This window comes from Pteropus alecto, unplaced genomic scaffold (genome assembly GCF_000325575.1).
Source record: "Pteropus alecto unplaced genomic scaffold, ASM32557v1 scaffold33, whole genome shotgun sequence".
NCBI lineage: Eukaryota > Metazoa > Chordata > Mammalia > Chiroptera > Pteropodidae > Pteropus > Pteropus alecto.
This window is the reverse complement of record NW_006435762.1, coordinates 2,012,207-2,019,199: the sequence shown is the minus strand read 5'-3', so window position 1 is coordinate 2,019,199 and position 6,993 is coordinate 2,012,207. Positions and strand designations below refer to the sequence as shown.

Genomic DNA, 6,993 nt, shown 5'->3' with positions numbered 1-6,993 from the left:
TTAAAGAAACTTTAAGGGTGAATGTGAGAATCAAAACAGATGACATGAAATGGAAAGCATTTTGAAAGTGCTGAAACATTTCACAGACCTACCAGTTTAATATTATCTTTAGAGGTAAAATGGTGTAGGGGAGAGAGCAGAAAACAGAGTGAAAAGTCAAGTACAATACAAACTATGCAACTAGCCCGTGTATGGACCTGTGTAGGTCATTCACCCTCTTAAAGATTTAGGTTCTGTTTATTTAAATAGTCCCTCTAATAAGTGCCTTATCCATCCACCACCCAAGCTTACTGGGAGAGTCAGCTATATTTAAAAGCACTTTTTTGAACTGTAAAACATAATAAATAATTTGAAATTTGTAAAAAATGTGTTCTTGATTATAATGATTATTTATGAGAAATACAACTAAATTTCAGAAATAGGGAAATTTCAGAACTCAATTTTATATGAATGCAGGAATTCAAATGCTTCAGAAACTTTAATATATAAATGTGATTAGTGTCACTAAAAGTCTCTGTCTAATTAAATGACTTTGAACCTGGGAGTATAAACACAAATAAAATTCAGATTTCTTAATTGACTTGTTATATTGATAATAGCCATATTACTTTTAAATTTTACATTTTCCTTTTTAATATGTATAAAAGGATATTATAAATTTAAAAACAAGTATGGTTTAAAAATAAGATATACTCAACAACAATGAGCCCAAGAACTAGGACAAAAACAAAATTGGGTATATTATTAGATAGAGTTCCGGTAGAATACATAAGATACTTATAAGGGTTTAACTGAAAAGTTAGCAATGCCTAAGAGTTTTCATATCATTTCTAATTAATGTGTTGTCAAATTCTTAGTTTCTGCCAATTGAATGAGTAAAAGGGTGGCTATCTCACAGTGTCATTGTTTTTATATCCCTATTACTAATGAAATTAAACCCCTTTTCATGATTTTGCTTGACAAAAATATTTCCTCTTTACTGAAACTACTGTTCATATCTTTGTCCACTTTTCTATAGAGTTATTGTATTATTGACTTATAAGTTTTGTTTTAATATTTGAGATAATAATCTTTTGTTAATTATCATATTTTAAGTATCTTCTCAGAGCTCGTGACTTATATTTTCATTTTCTTTTGAGACACAGAAGTTAACTTAATGTAATCATATTTATTATACTTTTTCTTTTGAGGTAGAGCTTTTTACACAGTAAAAAAATCTTCTTTACCCCAATTTCAGGGACCTCTCTAATATTTTCTTCAAAAATTTTTAGTTTTATGTCTTATAAAAATCTTTAAAACATTAGCAATTGGTTTTAATATGGTGAGAGGAAAGGTCCAATTTAATTTTTAATGTAAATTGAGTTTTTCTTTTTAGTTACATTTATTATTAGTCTTTTATTTCCCTAGGGATCTGCCATGCCATCCCTGTATTACCAAGGTTTCTTCTATGCCTAAACCTGTATTCTGTCTGTTCTATGGGTTCATCTGTCTATCCATGTGCCAATATCACATTTTCTAATCTACTATAGCTCTGTTTTAATTCTTAATATCTGATAGGACAAATCATCCTTCCTTATTCTTCTTATGAATATTTTAGCTACTTTTGGCTCTTTTCTACGTAAATATTGGAACCGGATTTCAAAATCCTTCATAAAACTCTGTTCAAATTTTATTTAGAATAACATTAAAGCTATCAATTTGGGGACATTTGATATCTTCATAACATTGACTAATTTACATAGAAAGTATCTCTCTATTAATTTAGGTTTTAGTTCATTTATTTAGATAAAGTTTTAAAATATTTTTAAATTAAGTCTTATGCATCTTTTGTTTCATTTGCCTCTAATAGATTATAGTTTTTATTGTAATATAAATGATGACATTTAAAAAATATATTTTCTGATCTTTGTAGCTGCTCTGTAAAGATGCAACTGATTGTTGTATATTAATTTAATGTTCTGCTAACTTGCTATACATTCTCATATTCAACAACTCATATTTGATTCTGTTGGTGTTGTTTCTTCCATTTTGATGTCTTTAATTACTTTTTATTTTTTTAGAGTACCAGCTAGAATGATTGAGACTTACCTTATAGACTAATATAGACATAATCCATTTTTGTCAATATTATAAATGTGCTTGAGAAAAATGTGTATGCTATTCTTTAGGGTACAATGTACTATATATTTTTACTACAGCAAGCTTATTAAAACCTTTTTGTATTGACATAATTTTTTTGTTTGCTTTGATCTATTAATAATTAAAAATATGTTGAAATTCTCATTATGGAAATGGGTTTATCAATTTTATCTGTACACTTATTTCTTTCTGTAAATATCTGAGGCTATTTAATTGGGTTCATGCAAATGATATCTTCTATGTAAATTGAACTTTTATTACTATGTAATGATCTTCTCCATACCTAATATAGCTTTTTAAGAAAATTTCAATTATATATACTTTTAAAAAACAATTAAGTCATTTTTAAATGTATAGTTCAGTGGCATTAAGACATTTGCAATGTTGTGCTATCATTACAGCCATCTATTTTCAGAATGTTTCATCATACCTAATAGATGCTTTATACCCATTAAATAATAACTCTCCATTTTTTCATCTGCCTAGCTCCTGGTAATCTCTATTATTTAGAGAATAAATGTGCTTATTCTCTAAATCTGCCTATTCTTCCTATAAGTAGAGTCATACAATATTTGTCCTTTCTTATCTGGTTAATTATACTTAGTGTAATATTTTCAAAGTTCATTCATGCTGTAACATATTACCCAGTATAGGTTTTTGTCTTAAAGTCTATTTTTACTGATATTACATACATCACTTGCCAGTATTCTTTTAGCTAGTATTTGTCTGGTATACCATTTTAGATCTTTTACTAGCAGCCTTTTGTATCTTTGTGCATTAGGAGTGTCTCTTACAAACTACATATAGCTTTATTTCCTTAATTCAATCTGAAAAATCTATCTTTTAACTGAAAATTTAAAATTATGATTATCAACATATTAGCTGATATAAATTTCTATTTCTATATTCAGATTTTATATCCTTTTTCTTCTTGTCTTTTTAAAAATGATTGATTGAGATAGAGATTTCTGTTATTGTTTTTATTTTCTTTTATTTTTTTTCTCCCTGCACTGCTTTGGACTTTGCAGCCTTTACCCTTATTTGACTTAAAATTTTAAAGCTAAACAATGTTTTAATCTCCCTCTTCAACCAGAAATGTCCAAAAAAATGTGTCTTAACTATGGACTAGTTATTGTTATTCTGTGGTCCATATTATTTCTTTAGAGACATTTATCTAAGTCTCTAATATAAATCAATGACACATATTATATTATTTAGTTTGGAAAGTAAATGAGCGTTATGGAGTGAATGTTTGTATCTCCCCAAAATCCACATGCTGAAATCCTAACCCCCAGTGTGATGGTATTAGGAGATGGGGCTTTTGAAAATAATTAGGGCATGAAGGTGGAACTCTTGTGAATGAGATTAGTGCTCTTTAAAAAGAACCCCAGAGAGCTCTTGCTCCATTATACCATGTGAGGACACAGAGAGAAGAAGACCACCTAGAATTAGGAAGCAGGCTCTCACTAGGTACCAAATCTGCTGACACCCTAATCTTCAAATTCCTAGCCACTAGAACTGCAAGAAATAAATGTTTACCGTTTAAATCAGTGTGGTAGTTTGTTATAGCAGCCTGTAAAAACTGAGCCAAGAAATGAAAACACTGTGCTTGCTTCCAAAAGCTAGAGATCATAGCATATCATAGCATGGATTTGGAGATTTAAAAATATGGATTTAGGTTCTGGCTTTATACTTGCTATTTGACCTTGGGCAAGTTTCTTACTACCTCTAAGTGTAAGTTATTTCTGTAAGTAAGATCAGTGCAATAATATTTATGGTGCAATGTTCAATTATTTATTGATAAATATTTGTTTTAACTAATGTGTGACTGATTCCATACCAAATGCTAGGTGTATAGTGGTAAAAAGAATGTATTTATTTCCTGCTCTCATAAAATTTACTCTCTTGGAAATATAGAATTTAAAAAAATTATATAAATAACAAATTTTCAGAAAAAAGAAATCAATGTATGATAAGAGGTTGTTTATTATGTATATAATGTATGGAATTTAGTAAACACTCAATAAATGATGGTAGTATTATTACAAATAATAATTTGGAGTGACTAGTTTATCCTAAGTAAGCAATATATGAACAATGTGTTATGTAATGAAAAACTACACTATGTTATAGGCATAACATTTTTTTAATTATGTCAAAGAATTTGAAATTTGAATAATGGTCCATGCTATTTTCAAAAGTAGAAGTTGGTGGAACACAAAATTGGTTCAATACACTTTTACCAAAATATTTTTATTATTTCCATCAACTATATAGAATTGTATTTACATGACAACAATCCTTCCTTTTTCAAAGGAACATTTCCATATCTAAACTTAATTCATGAATTTATGTAATTTATTACATTTTTTAAAAATTGAGCATCATATTTGTTCATGCAATCATTCCCTAAATGCATATTATTCAACATTTACTATATGCCACATGTTTGTTATGCTAGGAGTCATGTTATGATATTTTGCAGAGGAATTTGAGAACTGGATGGTTAGGAAGTGAGAGTGGCCTAGAAAAAAAGAATGTGTGATGTTTTATGCAATTTATCAGATTACAAATCATGCAATTTTGTTTTGTTTTATTTTTATAAAAACAAAATGGAAATCAATTAATTTTTTTGTTTACCACACATTTATCAAGTGTCTGCTATGTGTTAGGTGTTGTCCAAGGTTCTGGAAATACAAAAATTGATCGGATACTCTCCCTGCTCTGATGTTAACAGCTAATTGGGAAATATTGTTGGATATACTCCAGTGTGATATTTAGAAGATGAATATATACAGTATTATGATATTTAGAATACTTTATCACAAGGATTCTAAAATAAATTGTAGAGAAGGAGAAGCAAGTCATACATCCTACACTGCTTTTTTTCTGATGGCTTTATCTATTCTAAAAACCAGTGATTCTAAAATGGTCTCTTAAAATATATCAAGATAAAACTATTGGAACCACGTCACAGAAGCCTTTTTTTTTTACAATGGATTTGAGAAATATGCACTATGCTTATTATTTGAAGAAACAAACAAAAGATCTTTTGAAATCTGATACTTATTGGTATATTCAATATTTTGTATCCAACTCAGCAGGTGTAATTTCAAATTTATCTATAGCTTCAGTTCACCAATTTTTAAGAAAGTGATAAACCAGTTTTTCGGGGCTAGGGAAGATGTTTCTGTGGATATCAAATTGCAGTGAGAGCTTTAAAGTTTAGGACCTAAACCTAGTTGAGCCACGGCTTTGTTGCTCAGCAATTAAAATTCACTAGAATATTGGATACTCAGTGTTTATCACATTTACCTCCTAAAATAAAAATGATTTGCTGATCAAATAATAATTGGATGAACCTAACAGAACAAATAATTATTGCTAAGATTGAATAGGCCAATCCAGAAGTGGAGACATTTGGCAATTTATAATTATTTCTTGAGTTTTCTGCTCTGCATATGTAATGGAAATTTTGCTACATGGGTTCCAGTCATGTATAAACTGTGATTCTCTGTGGAATCAGAGAGAATTGACATAATATCTACAAAAAAATTTTAAATTGGGAGGAAATAGTAGAATTGATGATGCAATAGCTATAAGATATTTTGACCTTTTAATTTCTGTCTTCATTGAATCTGCCTACACTTTTGTCTTGTTTATTTTTTACACTAAAAATGGGGAGCTTTATGGAGTCACAGAGAGCTAAAGCTTTTATAGCAGTTCTATTTTTTCTTTTTTTTTGGTTATTTAAATTTTATTTCATAATCATAAACTTAACTCTGCAACCCAGCTAGACTTGGAGGTACAAGGAAAACCTGGAACCCAAAGAACCACAGTGAGAGCAGATTATAATAGGGTGTTCCGAGCAGACGGGATGAGGGGTGCTCTCGTGAGCAACAGAAGGAATGGTCTGGTGGTTAAGATAATACAAATCAAATCTATTAGAGTTGTCCACAGTCAGCAATGGTGACCTTCTTGCTGGTCTTGTCATTCCTGGACCCAAGGCACTCCATAGCCTTCACAATATTTATGCCTTTTTCACCTTGCCAAAGACCACATGCTTGCCATCCAACCACTCAGTATTGGCTGTGCCGATGAAAATCTGGGAACTGTTTATGTTGGGTCCAACATTTGCCATGGACAAGATGCCAGGACCTGTATGCTTCAGGATGAAATTCTCATCATCAAATTTCTCCTCATAGATGGACTTGCCACCTGTGCCATTATGGCATGTGAAGTCACCACCCTGGCACATAAATCTCAGAATAATTCTGTGAAAGCAGAAACCTTTATAACCAAATCCTTTCTCTCTAGTGCTCAGAACACGAAAATATTCTTCTGTCTTTGGAACTTTTCCTGCAACCATCTCGGGGCCAAGGGCTCGTCGTTGACTATGATGTCAAATTGAAGAACACGGTTGGGTTGACCATGGCTGGGCACACATGGCTCTGAAGCAGTGGTGTCTGCAAGGTCAGTTCTATTTTTTCTTTAAATGAAGTACTAATCATAGATGGAATTGGTGGCTATGTAAATATTATACTTTTACTTCTTACTAAAGTAAGGTACTTCAAGAAAAAAACTCTACAAATAGGATGTCTTTTGTTCACTTTTCCTCACATGCTATTTAAGAACTCCAGTATAGTCAGAGTCCAGATAAATAGGGGTAGTGAAATATATTTTAAATGGTGCTCCAAATAATTTTTTTAATGCTAGGCACCCTTCCCCATACCAAAGCAATAATGATAATAACAAAATAACTTTTAATTAAAATGCTATACAGAAGGATATGGAAAGATTACAGGCTCCTGAGGCTGGGGTGAGGGAAATGTGAGAATATAGATCTGAACGTAT

At 30.6% G+C, this 6,993-nt stretch overlaps 1 pseudogene; it reads right to left on the bottom strand.

Moving 5' to 3' along the window:
* Nucleotides 1-6,083: 6,083 nt before the first annotated feature.
* LOC102878228 lies at nt 6,084-6,572 on the bottom strand (annotated as a pseudogene).
* Between the last annotated feature and the right edge of the window lie 421 nt (nt 6,573-6,993).